Source organism: Strix uralensis, chromosome 3, assembly GCF_047716275.1.
Source record: "Strix uralensis isolate ZFMK-TIS-50842 chromosome 3, bStrUra1, whole genome shotgun sequence".
Lineage (NCBI taxonomy): Eukaryota > Metazoa > Chordata > Aves > Strigiformes > Strigidae > Strix > Strix uralensis.
Window position 1 is genome coordinate 42,224,922 of NC_133974.1, and position 15,546 is coordinate 42,240,467.

At 43.1% G+C, this 15,546-nt stretch overlaps 1 protein-coding gene across 5 annotated transcripts in view; it reads right to left on the minus strand.

The window, feature by feature from the left end:
• The window catches only part of BACH2 (BTB domain and CNC homolog 2), a 193,751-nt gene that overhangs the window by 71,081 nt on the left and 107,124 nt on the right, over positions 1 to 15,546 (minus strand). For all 5 annotated transcript variants that reach the window (XM_074862085.1, XM_074862081.1, XM_074862084.1 and 2 more), the window contains one exon: positions 15,158 to 15,309. The gene's annotated coding sequence lies outside the window, so the exon portion shown is untranslated. The remainder of the gene's footprint in view (positions 1 to 15,157; positions 15,310 to 15,546) is intronic.

Below are 15,546 nucleotides of genomic sequence, written 5' to 3' on the forward strand. Positions count from 1 at the left end.
CCTGAAACTGGTGAATGGGACATCTCCTGCAATGCCCAGTGGTGCTGCACAACTCAGCAGTAGCACAAGGATAATGAGATGCATACTCCCCCATATTTAACGAAGGAGCCTGTACGAAAGAGGTGTCTTCTAGTGACCACTGCTAGACTGGAGAGCCCTTTATCATGCAATAGGAAGATGGAAAGAAAGGCTGAATGAATCATGAGTGAGCAAAAAAGTTTGTGGCACATCCCCACAATTTTCCATTTCAGCTTTGTAAAGTTCAGCTATGTCCAGGTGATGCTACTGGAACCACTGTCCAGAGAGAGAAAAGTGAGCAAGTCTGAATCAATCAGATTCTGTCTAAGAACTGAGCAAAATCCTGCAGCACAAGAGAGGACGGAGAAGTTGTCATCATTTAAATAAGAGTAACAAAGAAAGGTGAGTCCAGCAACTTTATCCTGAGGAAAGGAATAATCAGGCAAGCTTCATCCAGCGCAGTCACTGGCAGAAAAGGTCAGGAAAAACACAGCCAGATTTCCAAGCAGAAAATCCACTCATCTCCCAAACTCTTTCCATGTCCTTGGATACAAATGCACTGACAGCTTCTTCAGAGGGAGCCTGCCCTGGCACCCCATGGGAGCAGAGGGGAGGACATGACAAGTGCCATAGGCCAATCTTTGCAGCAAAGGAGCAACTACCACTTAACCAATGCAAACGACAGCCTCAAATGCTCGCGCAATGACGAAGCATCAGCAAAAGCCAAATGGGCGATGAACAGAAACATGCTCTCACATCCAGAGCCATCTGTCCCTCTTCGCTTGTTCTTGTTGTTTTACAAATTGACCTACTGTTCCAAATCCCAGATTTTCAGAAATAGCACTGGCTGAAGGTATTACCAGAAAAAACAATCAGTGTCAGCTAACCAGTGTAACTGAGGAATTCTCTCCAGGAGGCAGAGGCAGTGATGACAGAAGCTGGAAAAACAAAATCCCAGAGAGGGAAAAGCATGGGCCACTCAGATACATAGGTGAGAAGCAGCAGGACCAACATTTCACAGTGCGAGTGATGTTAACTTCTGCAGAAAGCAGGTAGGAAGTTTAACAGAGACCATTCCTGTTTTCCAATACAAACAGTGCATTTCAGAGGACAACTAACCATCCTTTCCCTGCTCTCCAGACTAGCCTCGGAGTAAAGGAGGCCAGAAAACTCAGGAGATTCCTAAAATCTATTACTGTACCAAATAAGCAGCTAGTATTCTCCCTTGAACTGAAAATCCCTTCAACTATTCCCAAACAATTATTGCCTCCCCACCCTGTACAAAGATAAATTTTCTCTCCAAGGTAATTTTTAATATCATAAGTAGGACTGGTAATGGCAACCCTGTTAATTTAATATCCTCAGAGACTTTCACCATCTCTCTCTGTTGAGGTTTTCCACAAAGCACCCATCCCCATAGTTTTTCAGTCTTTTGAGCCCTTAATTTCCTATTAGATTGGCACATCTTCATCAGCCTGACTAGTTTTATTGTGTGCTTTAATCGGTGGCAAGTGAATAACCCCCTTGCAATGCTTTTGGGGGGGATTTCCTCCCAGCACTGCCAAAGGAGCCACGACTTGCCGTGTGTCCTCCCCCACCTCAGCGCTCCCTCTCCCTTTGAAATGGGCAAAAAGGAAAACTAGGAAACGCAACAGATGGTCTGAAATCCTCTTCCTGTGAAAACCATCACTACAGCAGCTAGCTTAGGCAATATTTCAAGTATTTCCGCATGTGCCAACAGCGGTATCCATGACTAGGGAAGATGAGGAGACTGCTTGTGAAACTCCCCCATAGGCACACTGTTGCAACAGCCTGGTTCTCTTGTTGAAGGCTCTCTTCTTTTCCCTACTCTAAATCCAATGAGAAAACTAATCTTCTCCAGATTTAAGCTGACAGGTGGTACATGCATAATTAAAGATGACCTAACAGAGAATGCTCTCATTTCTGGCATATTATCAGACACTTAAGCAAAGCAATTATCAGTAGGCAATCTTTTCTGTCAACAGAGATTGGATGAAACATTTTGCCAGTCAGGAAGATATTGTAATGATGATACATATGTATTTGCAAATACTCCCAGCAATATAACATAGACTTAAATCTCTCTTATCTCAGAGAAATGTCTTCATCACCTATGGAGGACTACAGTAACTTCTCACGTTTCCATGTTCCCCTGTGCTATTTACACGGACTTGCAGTACATACTACATAGACTCCACCTCGCTCCTACTCATGTCAACCTCTTCCTTCAACCCATCTGCACTCCCTAAAAGTCCTGCTATTCCTCCCCACATAGTCCTACTGTCCTCTCTAGCTCCTGCACCCTTTAAACGTGCACTAGCTGGTGGATGGGTTTATCTGTGCTCCAGGAAACCTTGTCCTACTGCTTTTTTTTTTTCCTCAAAAGCAAGCAAAACCCCAGAAAACTTGTCCTCCTTCTTCCTTACTCAAAAGCAAACAAAACCCCAAGTCCTCCAAAAAAACTCAACCAAGCCTCCCCCAGACATCCTCTTCTTCACCTGCAGGTAGCAGCCACCTGTGGCATTTCAGGTGTTGGGAGTTATATTACTTTCTTTTTCTCCTCATTATATCTCTTATGACATGAACACCCACAGAGAGGAATTATGGACCTCATATGTCACAATGGAATGAGCCTGTTGTGAACAACTGCATCTTACTCACTCATCACGGACCACTAGCTGAACACCTTTCCCCTGGGAGCTGTGAAGTTGGAAGAGGTGAGTGGCCTTGCTCTCCCCAGCTTATAGAGGGTGCAAGCGCATGCGAAGATCGGTCGGGAATTTTATGTGGAATCAACCCAAAAGTCTATGCTAGAACTAGGAACATCTTCCCCGCTTTTTGGTTGAACAAGCAGATGGCACTGCCTCCCAAAATAGCAATGTCACCCATGCAGTTTGAAAGAGGCAGAAACTTTTTAACCTAAACTCTTAAAATGCTTCCTTCAAGCAGTGTTTTGCAATGAAACCAGAAAGCGTTTCTGTGCCTTCTTTTTTTTTCTCCTAAGAAGGGATTTTTAAAAAAGGATCTTTCGGGGAAGAAAAACAGGGAGAATTAAAAATAATTAAGAAAAGGAAAGCCTAAAAAAGGTGAGTGGTTTTCTTAATTTTGGGGAAATTAGGATTGTGAGAGGTATTATAAACCGCAATTACATACACACACGGGACTGCACTTTACCTTATGAAAGAGCTGCTCTTAGGGTATAAAATTGCTTTAATATTGCACTAAGACAAGTGTTTTTTTAAAAAAAGGCTTATGATAATGGATTTTCAAAGCAAAAGTAAATCTGCTTTTCCCTGAGAATAGGGCTTTAGAGAAAGCAAACTTCACAATGTCAGTGGTGTGCGTTTTGCTGCATTTCACAAGATCTCTCATTATTTAAATTCCGATGTACTTATGTCATACATGGATAAACGATTTTATTGTTCAGAACATGTCTTTATATGAACATCTCTGCTGTTAGAACCAGTGTTATTTTGCTTTTTTTTTCCCCTCTCTCCTTACCAAGTCAGAACAAAAGTCTCTTTTACTGCAGTTTTGGGAACTTCATGCAAATGGCAGTTTTTACACATCAATCGTCAGTTTAATAACACTAATGATAAGAGGGGAATTAACGGTAATGGGCTGACTTTCTGGCAAGCAAATCAGAGTTTATAGAGAAGTTTCTGCTATGTCAAACTTTATAGCCCTGTGTTATCAAAAGCACTAGCAGTGAGAATTAAGATTAAACCATCGACTTGTTAGCAAGCTGGGCTCACTGAACCACAACTTTCCTGCACAAGGATTGATTATTTAGAAATCCATTGTACAAGATAGGAAGAGATAGTGATAGTCTTCTGGGACAGCAGGGAGCCATTTACACAACAAAATACATTTGCCAGGGGATATAGATCTGACTGAGCAGGCTCAATATCTCTCTCAGTTAAAGCAATACTGGTTAGTCTCTCAGTCTTCCCTAAGGCGTTGAGTTTGGTCATTCCTTCTCCTGCTCTACCCCACTCTTGCAATCATGGTACTCTGCAGCATTTAAAGACCAGTCTTGTATCCATGAGTGACCCTGGTGACTTCACAGGTGCTGGTTATAGGCACTCATACCACAGGGCCAGTGTGGGAAGAGGAAAACAGCATCATATGGATAGCTAGGGCAGCAAGAACAAATGGGTCTTCTGTGGATTGATGGATGACTACAAAGAGCCACATTTTGAAAATGTGGCTCAATCATGACCACAGGAATGACACTGAATATAAGAAAAAGCATTTGCTTTCCCAACATGCAAAAAAACCCCCAACCCATGTGTCAAAATGCCAGCTTTTGACACAAAATACCACAAGAGAAGTGAGCGATGGCAGATTTTTAATAATACTACAAACGGGTGCTTAAGCAGGCATAGTGGTTTCCCATGACAATGTTGGTCTAAGGACAAACTTTACATCTCTTACATTTTAGCTCCCCTTTTTATCCAGACAGACAAACATAGCCCTATGCCCTGGGCCACTCCAGTCCAGTTCTAATGTGGAAAGTATAGGTACAAAGTACACTTTGCTTCCTCCCATTCACCTTTGCTATGATCAGGACCTGTTAATAAATTGCTCTACTATTGAATCCCATCTCATGTAGGGAATCTTCTCTTCCATGGATGCCTCACTGCTTTTTCACACTGCCTGTAGGTTTGATGCTCTGGTTTCCAGCTACGGGCTGTAAGGACTGAATCCTGCATCCTGAGGAGGATGGGCCATTTCCATGGAAGCATTTGAACCACAACCTTCTCAGAGTCAGTACCCTTCAGTTTGTCTGTATTTCCTGGTTATTGCTCCCACAACTTGAAATGGTATTTCCAGGTAAAGAAGCCAACGCTAAGGACTGCCAATTTAACTGTGCTGCATGTCCATCCTCCTGCCATGTGTGGGCTTTGCTGAAAATCAAGTTTTGCAGAGGAGAAGCGAAGCCCGCTCCCTTATAATTATTTACAGCATGCACTTTCAGTGATGCTTTTCGTGAGTAGGCAAGTGGAAAAATATGTTTTTAAGCAGTACAATGTCTGCTGAAGTTTTACAAGAAACCCTAAGGCAGGCAGGGCTTATTATATGCCGCAGGAATGAAATGTAGCATCTTTGGGGAGAAGCTGTTTTATCATCAAGCGGCAGTTTGGGAAAACTGTGGAAGCTGGGCTGTCGTAGGTGTTGTCTGCATGTAAGGTCAGAGACAGAGAAGCAGCTAAGCCCTGTCTCTGAGGTACCGCCCCTGTGAGGGTGGATGTAATAGGTCATTACAGAGAAAAACAAAGATGAGAAATAGCTACTCCACTCAACACCATCACTATGGCTGGGGGAAGCAAGGCAGCATTAGCAGTGGGTTTGGGTGGGCAATGAACAAAACAGTGTGAGGAACACATACACATGATGCGGCAGTGCATGCTTGCTGAAAGGGATGAATTCTCTGGATTTTTGCTGCACTGTCACCATGACATCATGCTCCTAGCTGCCTGCATCACAGACCTCACCATTCTGTCTGCATGCTTCTAAATGAGACCATACAGTTTGTGTCCCATGATCTGCTGCTGCTTACCACAATCTAGCCCCAGACACTGCTAGTGAGAACTGTAACAACCTTCCTCTCCCCACACACCTATGCTAGAATTACCCCATAACCAAAATCCAGCCCAAAAAGCAAGTCCTCAGCCAAATGAAGCAATGTATAAAGATCACTGCTTCAGCTGGGAACACATGACCAGATTTTTCCTAAGTCTGAAGGAGTCCCAATTCCTACTGAAAAAGTAGGAGTTGTGCATGCTTAACCTTTAGCTACAGGCTGGTATCCACTCCAAACACCATCTCAAAAAATACTACTGCTTCATCAATACATTTGTAACTCAACCTAAAAAATTAAAAACGCATCTGAAGAGCTTTGCATGGTAAACATCAGAAAAACACTGCTTTCCAACCCTGCAGCCAGTTGTTCTATAATATCTTCTGCTTTGTGCTGACAACCTTTTTTCCCTCCGATCATTCAGACACAATGCCTTCAGGTCTGTCTAAGTAATGTAATTTACTGGAGTGGAATTCCCTTGATACCTTCTGCAGCACTCAGTGACAGTATCATTTATACCCTACACTGTCATGCCATGACACTGATACATTGGCTTTCATCCCTCATTCAGCACAGAGGGTGCAATTTCACCTTCCATTGTGCCCTTCTGCAGACTGCGCGTACAAATTCCCTCCATTCATTCCTAATTACAAACCTCTGCTGAAATATTCTCATTAGATTTATATTCCTCACTCCGAAGTGTCAATCTTATTTGAAAATTCCAATTTTCCGGGAGATTCATCCATTAGCAGCAACCTCCAAAGCATTCCTTAACCGAGAGCATTAAAAGTGAAGCTGGCAGAGCAGAGATGCACTTAAAATACACCATTACAGCAAATCTCCATTGCTAATGTTTTTGCATTATTCGAGCAATGCAATAAGGAACCTGTGACCAGCCAGCTCTGTTCCTCCAGGAAGCAACAGGCGTAAGCCAGCACTCAACTGCTATGTCCAGCTCTGCTCCCATCGGGAGGCTGCACCACATCCCTATGCATCCGCTGTTCCCCCCGGGTGCGCAGGAGGGGATCACTGGCTGACCAGGATCTGCCACCGCTGTCTCACAGGACCTCCTGTACATCACAGGGAGCAGCGACAGCCGAGGTGGCTTTTTATAAAGGACTCCAGAAACTGAGACCCATGGAGGGAGTTTATGACAACTGTAAAAATGTCTGAGTGCAGCTTGCTTGCTGTGGGAAAGTTAAAAATCCAACAAGCTGGGGGTTTCCCGAGGTAGCAGATCTTCTGCTACGCAACCCAACAGGTTGTTACAGCTCTTTGGCTGAAAATCTCAATCGCATTGCTTCGGTCACTTATATTAATCCTAATTTAGCAGCCACGTGAAGGACTGTTCCTGTCAGACTGTGTAAAGAAAACACAACTTCAGAGACAGAGCAGCACTGCAAGTGGTTAGAAGAATCAAAAAGAGATCCGTCTACTTCTTCAAGAGAAAGGTAAACACCTTAAAAACCTCATAACCATACAAGGGAAAAAATGAAGAGCCCGGCAGTGGGTACTGATAGTTGCACAACGCGTCCTATGTGCCATCTCTAAAAATAGCTCGTGCGGCGATACCCCTGGAAAAGACCAGGGTGCCTCATCCAGCTGGAAAGTGAGGCAGCAGTGAGCGGCGCGTGAGTGCCATCATTGCATGACGCACTCTCTCCTGTCGTTATCTTCAAAGCCATCAGGTTTGAACTCATCTGCATCAGGTGCAGCGGTAGAAAGAAGAGGGGGGGAAGGGGGGGAGAAGAAAAAACCCACCTCTACATCTGTACCAAAAAGAGAAAATTCCACAAAAAAAAAAAGACAAATGTTTACACCGCTTGTCAGCATCTGGTCACCTAACAGGACTGAGACATGCAGGCAATTAGAACAGACGTAATGGAATTCCCTGCAGCAACCACCGCCGTAGAAACTAATTATTGGTGAAGTTTTGCCCATTCCCGCCTGAGGTATTTAAAACCTTGATTACTGATTAGCTCTCTTGCCTTTTGTACTTTGTATCAAGGTGGGAGCCAGTCCAAACAGCGGCACAGATGTAAATGCAGAAATGCGCAGTTTCAGCATTTGACGCAAAAGTAAGGCAGCACCAACTGGCATTGAGCTCTCCTAAGAAGAGGGGGAGGGTTACACCAAGCTAATTTAAAGGGATTTCATATTGCATAATAAAAGACTCACCACCGACAGCATGGCTATTCCCTGGAACAAGCACGTGTGCCTCTAAGTGCCCCCAGCACCTCACATCCTCCGTGCCACGCAGCATTACTCAGAGTGAAAACCTATTGTCTTACGCAGCCTGATTCTCAAGACCAACACCTCTGCTACCCTGCCAAGCCTGGAAAACCTGGCAAGGTCACAAAGCAACAAGAAAGCAGTGAAGCTCAAGCTGACATGCAGTAGAAAGCAAGTTTTCAGCCTCTACCTTAGGTTCTGCAGCTCTTGGGTAGATGCTCTCTCTACTCATCCATCGCAAGAATGACATCAAACAGAGAAGCTTGACATGCACAGACACACTCATTCTCTGGAAATGCCACGGCTACTTAATGAGTGAAGCTGGGACAGCACCAAACCTGACACCATGAAGTTACGAATTTCCCTGCATACGTTGACAATATCTCTCTTTAATGTTTCTCTTGGCCACAAGCTGACATATCAATTAATGTGGTCAGAACAGATTTAGTAGCTCAAGATACTGCAACTAATTTAGCGGATTCCTAACCAGTGCAACTACCTGGAAAAGCTACTGAGACAGCATATTTCAATACTGTCACCCTAAAAACCAAACCAAAAGGATTTTACGTGCTAAAAGTTAACCCTGAGAATTTGTTTCTTGATGCTCAGCAGATTTGTATAGATTTCCTTTTTTTTGTTTTCTTTTTCTTTGCCAAAAGATGAAGTTCTGGATCAACAGTTCAAGTTACACCAGTGAAGCTTTGGAGGGCTGATTTTAAAGATCTTTCAGTTCTCTCCAAAGCTGCTTTTTCCAGAGAGCAGAACAATTCTGCTTCCAAAATTCTTTCATCACCACCTCTTACTTATGCACTAAGCCTAACTCCTTTTTTTTTCTTAAATAAGAAGTTGATGAATTAACATAGCTAGACCACACCGCAAGTAAACTGCCTCTCCTTCCAACACAGACCCATTTACAATCATTTAAGCCTAGGACTCACCAGACAGAGCCAAAGCTGCAGGCGAGCCAGTCATCAGAGCTAAGAGAAGGATTATGCTTGCTCTACAAATGCTGAAGCATTTGAATCTTATTTTTAGTTGTACACAAAGGGCAATAAATGGAAAATCTTATTGTAACCACCGCTTTTTCATGGCCACCCACACTTCCAACACCTACAGCAAAAGTATATAAATGCAAAAACCCCAGCTCATCTGAACAGGGGATGCAAACTAGCTAATTGCTGTTACTTTTTTTCCAGTTTGTATTTAGAGTGCCATTATATTCTTTTAAACATCAAGGACAGATATTTGCATGCAGTGCGTATCTACTGTCCAGTTTCCTGCTGGATTTTCATACATTTGATTAACTGTTTTCTCTCGGTTACCTGGTAGAGTCCTTCTCTAACTTTGCTGACCACTGTCCGATTTTAAAATGATGAAATGGAGGAGGTGTCTCTCCCTAACTCTCAGTTTCTCCCCCCACTGCCCAAACTACTGAGGTACAAGGAGTTAACGCTTCACTTACCTGTGAGAAATTATGCTGAATACTCTACCCAGACACCAGCAATTAAAAAAAAAATCCCTTTACACTCATAATAGTACAAGAACTTCAAACAAATTGCTGTCAAGGATGATTTCATTGTGTTTAAATCAACTTCAAGTCGCTTTGCAAATTACTCTTTAATATTATACCTAAAACTCCCAAGTTGTCCACGATGCCAGTTTACTCTCCTGCCTGTCCTATGCCTGATTCTTTCCATTTACCAAAAGCAACACAAGCATGAACCTAATTATCATCTGAAAACCGCAGAAAGCTAACTCAATTAGCTGAGTAAAAAAGAAATAAAGAAAAAAGGTCTGTCTTAAGACCAGACTCAACAAGAGTATAGCTGATGCCACATCTGGGGATGGGGAGAAGAGTGAACAATCTCATGTCATTAATTACCTTGCCGTCTCTAAAACTGCAAGTGATTATAGCCAGGAAAGCATCTACTACAACACTTTTACTTCTCAACTCTTTGCAAATCATAACAGGAAACACGTCCCGTAAGCTAGCAATCAATACTTAACAAAATAATCTATGATGAAGTGACAGCTCCAGAAAAATGTACCTTCACCTGCACTTGCTCGTTAATTGCCAGCTAGACCCAATAGCCCATCGCCTTCCCGCAGCTCCTGGCAAGCCGAGTGCACAGTCGGCTGCTCTCTGTGCACACTGCTGAAATCAGGTGTGTGCTTTTCTGGCATGGATTTAGGTTGTAGGACCCGTGTGCTGAACACAGCAGAAGAGTGGGTATCTAAGTATTATGAAAATAAATAGGTCATACACCACTGAGCTAACAACCACACCACCCCCAAGCCGGGCGCTGAATGACTGTGCAGGGCTCTGCCAGAGGGAGAGAGGATAGGCTGAACCAGCAGTGAAAACAAAACTGATGTGGTGAGATGGATTTTACTTTTCACTGGTTTGGGTTACAGAGAAAGTTGATCTTGCCGTCACCATCTCTCAGTCTTTTCTGTACAAAAAAAAAAAAAAAAGGCAACACGTGGGCAGGTAAGCTGTCCTGTGGAGATGGGCTGGCATGTCCCCTGACCCACCCCCCCGGTAAGGGGAAGTGTCACCGGCCCCGGGCAGAGGGAGGGCTGTGACTCAGTCCCTCGGGTTGACACACACATGCACACGGGCTGTCACCTGCCACAGTGAAAAATAAAAGTCCTCTCCACAACACGGCAGCCACGTGGGAAACGCCGAGTAAACAGATGAATGACACCACGCGCCCACGCAGCCTGTCGCACTGCTGGGGTGATGAACAAACCAACCAGTGGTCAATGGCAGCAAAGGGGAGACGTGCCGGAACAATTTGGTTTCATACGGTGTGCTACACTGCAACAAACACCATCGTCCTCCTCCACTGTACCAGCTAAACACAGCTAAACACAAGCAGAATGCTTGTCCTGGCCATATGGACCGCAGTCGCCGTGGGTACTTGGACGGGGATGCCTCCGGCACAGGGCGTTTGGTCAGAAACACCCAGAGAGGGATGTCACCTCACTGCCCACACACGTGTGCACACACAGCCGCTGTGCATGAAGCTACGCCAGTGCTTTTCAGACCATACTGAATAAATTTGTCCACATACATATTTTAATTTTTTAAAAAACTATATACTGATATAGAGAGAGCTATTATATATAAATATATATACCTTATTTTTATATATATACACATATGTATATATAAATTCAAAAACCTATTTAATTAACAGTTACATTTGCAGCAAACACTTATCAAAAGCTGTCCCCACTCACTCAGGCTGGGGGTGTAGCCTGCCTCGGGTACAGAGGCACTGATGGTGCTGAGGAGCACCTGATCATGCTGAGGGACCGACGCAGTGATGGCAGTGGTCAGTGCCTTTATGCATTCTCAACAGGGGGGCAGCAGGATTAACCAGATTAATTAGGGGCAAAGAAGATTTCTCCTAGATCATAGGAAAATGATTTTTGGCAGTTGCAAACACGACGCCCAGGACAGGATGCCACCGGAGGTCGTGAAGCTCCCTGGGGCAGGAGATGCCCCATGTGATGGTGCACAAGGTATGCCAGTACCATAAAATGGGTAAGAAAATGCCTTCTCCGCTATAAAACCAGCACTCCAACAAGAAAACATATTAGAAATATCATAAAATCCAGACATGGTCACATGTCACATCAAAATCCAGTAGGACAAAACCACCCATGTCCTCAGGTACAGCCATGGCGCTTGGGAAGTGGGTTTGGTACCAAGAGTTAGGAGTGTTTGGTAAGTCAATGTTCAAAAGGATGCAACTTTGCCTTCAGAAATCTGATTTCCTTCTTAATTCAGTCAAGTTACCTGACCTTTCAGTGAAGATTTTAAAAAAGATACATTTTTCCCAAGCTGTGATGGTAGGCGGGTGACAGACATTTAATCACCAAAATCTGCATCTTAAAATTTTACATTATTTACATCTGCCTACAGATGGTCGTAGGACAGATTTCAAGAAATCTTTTTTAAAAAATGTTGAAATATTCTGAAGAACTCATACCTAGCAAATACGAAATCTGTGTGCAGAGGTTTCTGAGTTTTAGGTTGCTTTTTTTATTTTCCTGAACAAAGCACTTAAAGGTCCTTGTTGAATTCTCAACACTGCATAAGCACTACAAATTAGGACAATTTATTAGGCGCAGAATGCCATTGATTGGGATGTTATTTTTGCTGCTTTTAAAGAAAAACACGCAGGGGTAAGCAAAGCGAGAAACACGAACAGAGTGTGGAAATTGCTAGGAATTGCCACCCGTCTCCACTGGGATGCCAGCAGCCCTGCCCTAGCATCTGCTTCAAGGCATGGCCACGTCCCCAGCGCCCAAGCCCAACCCCATATGTACTCTGCCATTAGCAACCGTTTGGGATAATGAACTGTGAGCAGCTCAGCGAACAGCACAGCTTCTCCCTAATTCCTGTACTCCCTCATTATAATACATGTGGTCTAACCTGCTCAGGATTAATTCCCAGGGGACCTGGAGAAATGTGGGGTTTTTTTTAATCTCAGCACATGCACCATAACAGGGTTTTGCAATCTGCTCCATCAGAACAAGGAAGATACCTTCTGCTTTGAATTCAAACATGAATACATACTATTTTTATGGAGATCACATCAGCAGCATTCTAGTAGTATTATAAAAACTAAATAATAAATGGAAAGGGGGGAGGTTATACTTGTTTACAAAATACACTGCACCCTGGGAAAAGCAAGAAGAATGCAGTTGTTACAGCTGGGTCAACCTTGTCGAACTGCTCTTTCCAGCAGGGCTAATTAACAAAGGGAAGTTTGTTTCTTTCTGTGGGAATTGCTGTAACAAGGTAATTGTTACAAGCAGAGTTTGTTATCAAAAAAAGCCAAACAGTGGGAAACACTGAGAAATTAAGTAAGCAGCCTGCAGCTTGCCCTCGCATCTACCTCTGCCAGCACGGACCTGCAGGCACAACGGGCACAACCCTGGCCAACAACCTCCTGTTTTCTAGGAGTTACAGCACACATCATGTTTTAAAAGTCTGGCATATCTCGAGTACATGATCATAGAAAAAAAAAGAAAAACGGAAGAAAAAAAAAGAAAAAAAAAAGAAAAAAAAAAAGTAAGGAAAGTACATATTTGACAATGGCACCTATACCCTTTCACTTGTTTTCAAGCTTATTTGGCCCTCAGACCTCATTTAACTGTTGGAAATGGAGACTTCTGATTATGTGCAGCACAAAAAGCAGCAAGACAAAACTTGCTATGCACTTTTTGGAATGAGAGACGTTTTTTCCATTTATGTCCATTCATTTTTTGGCTGCTTTTTCAAGTCCCCTAAGAAGGATGCCATTTTTAAAGCTGGTTCCTCTGAAAGGGTTTTTAATAGTGAATTTGCAAGATGCCTAATGATAAGCTTTTCAAACATCATGAGAAAAGCTTGCAAAAAATTGTGAATAAGGCTTCCAAACCTCATAGGAATGGTGCTAAGTAGGACTAATGAACGAGTTGCTTCTGCCTGCCTTGCTGTTACAACTCATATTTTCAAATTTTCTTCCCTTAAGACAAGCACTAGAAACAAGTTTCAAGCCAGATCCAAAATTCTCCTGTAGTCAGATGATTCCTGCTATCGGGGGTTTGATTAATAACTGCACCATATATTGCCAAGCCCACAATGAAATGGCAACCCTCTCCCTTTTTCGGAAAACAAAATCAAACCAACACCTTGTAAGGCCTCTTTGACGGTGAATTGTTACTACACAGCCTTTATCCATTGCCTACTACTTCACTATTATTTTTGCTGATATTTATCACACCAGAAAAAAATTTCTCCTCTCTTTAAAAACTTAATTTCCATGTGGATTAAAAAACCCTGCCATCCTTTTGCAATAGATTTTTCCTGTTTTAAATAATACTTTTAGTGTCACATAAGCAAGTAAAGTACCTCAAATGAAAGTGTATTTCTAATATAAACTCTTCAGTTGCAAAATACAATGTTTTCTTAGAAGCAGTATTACAAATCAGTTCCTAAGATTAAAAACGGTGTTAGTAAGAAAAACTGACCAGCAATGAGTGCTGTGGTCAGCTTCACTGTCCTGTCCTGATTGATTGTTAAACTGTGTTGTATGAATTTGTTACTGCAGTGAACGAACAAGGGCAGGAACACGCACAGTACCACACTGTGAACCACAATTTTGTATTATCTCTGACTCAGGCGGCCTTTTGCCAAGCTGCTCTATACCACCATCTGAAAGATAAAAACCTTCTAACCATGAGATTTGATTTTATCTAAAAATTTAATGCAATAAAGTTGTGCTCAAGCCTTTTTCCAAACTTGGCAGCTTTGGGGTGTCCCACCCTCTGGACAGCACAGACCACCACATCCATGCCATCCTTCAAACAGTCCAGAGGCTGCTTCTACCTGCAGATCCATCCCAGAATTGGGGTTAGAACCACTGATAAGTTAAAAGGGTCAAACCAATCTCTTCTCTCTGGAATGGCCCACCGATTCCATGCCAGGCCGATGCTATGAGAGGTTTCAGAGGAGGATTTAGTCACAGTGGGGGATGAAATGTGTGCACAGCACCAAAGCCACTCCCTGTCCTGGGAGGAAAAATCAAAGCACACAACACTCACCAGGAGCTACTACCCAGGCTGAGGAAATAGGAAAGGGTCTGCAGCCCCCTTGATTCCCTTTGTCCCTAGCAGATCTCTGCATGGCTTTCTCCACCCTCCTACAGCCAAGTGGAGCAGCTAATTCCACCTGGAAGGAGCTGGAGGTGGCAATGAAGACACTACTGATGCTTAAAGAGCCTTTCGGGGTAGCACGCTGGAAGGAGAAGCAACGTCAGTGCTCCTCTGAGGGAAGTATTCTGGAAACCCCAAAGGAGGAGGATATGGGCTTTATGATGGGAAAAATACAGGGATGCCTGCAGTCCTGCTTCGCAATGGATGGCCTCCAAACTCACGTGGAGCACGTGCGGCTTTGGCACAGCACACTGAGGTAAGTGTACACATACTTACCTGGTTGTGGAGAAAAACAAAGTGGAGTTAGGGGGATGGGGTGAAGAGAGCTATTTTAAGTACTTCTCGATATGGTTCACTGTAGTAGCAGAACACTTAGAAAAGCCTTCAAAATGACAATCACCATTTAGGTTAAAAAAGCAAGTAACTACTTCAATAACAATTTATTCATCACCTAATGTTTGCTGTTGAATTACAGCTTTTACAGTATTTTTCTAAAGTATTATGTTTACTGCCTCCACCTTGCCTCCCCAAGACCTTTTGTTTTTCTTTTTTTTCTTTAAATAGAAAGGAATTTGAATCATGACTTACATGTAACTTTTCTAGTTTCTGTGCTGGCTAAAATGTTCTCACGATGCAGGGAACAGGATCAATGGAGAAATTAAGAGGCTGCAGCAATCCATTAAGAAGTGGCCCTCCACAGCTTTGTAGGGCAATGTTCTGGCAACTCAGTCAATAGCAACCTAAAACAAAGTAAAATAAGGGCATTAAAATATTCAAGCACTAAATCTTCACAAAACCCCTCCTTTCTCCCCCCCCCCCCCCTTCTAATTCTAAAAACAGTTTGAGGGCCTTTTTTTTTAAACACAGAAAGTCTTTATGTGAAACACGACAGTTACATTATGCCCACTACATACCTCCTCTTACCTTTAAGCGGTAGACACCTTACAACAAAGACTATGTTTTTCTTGCATTTGTAT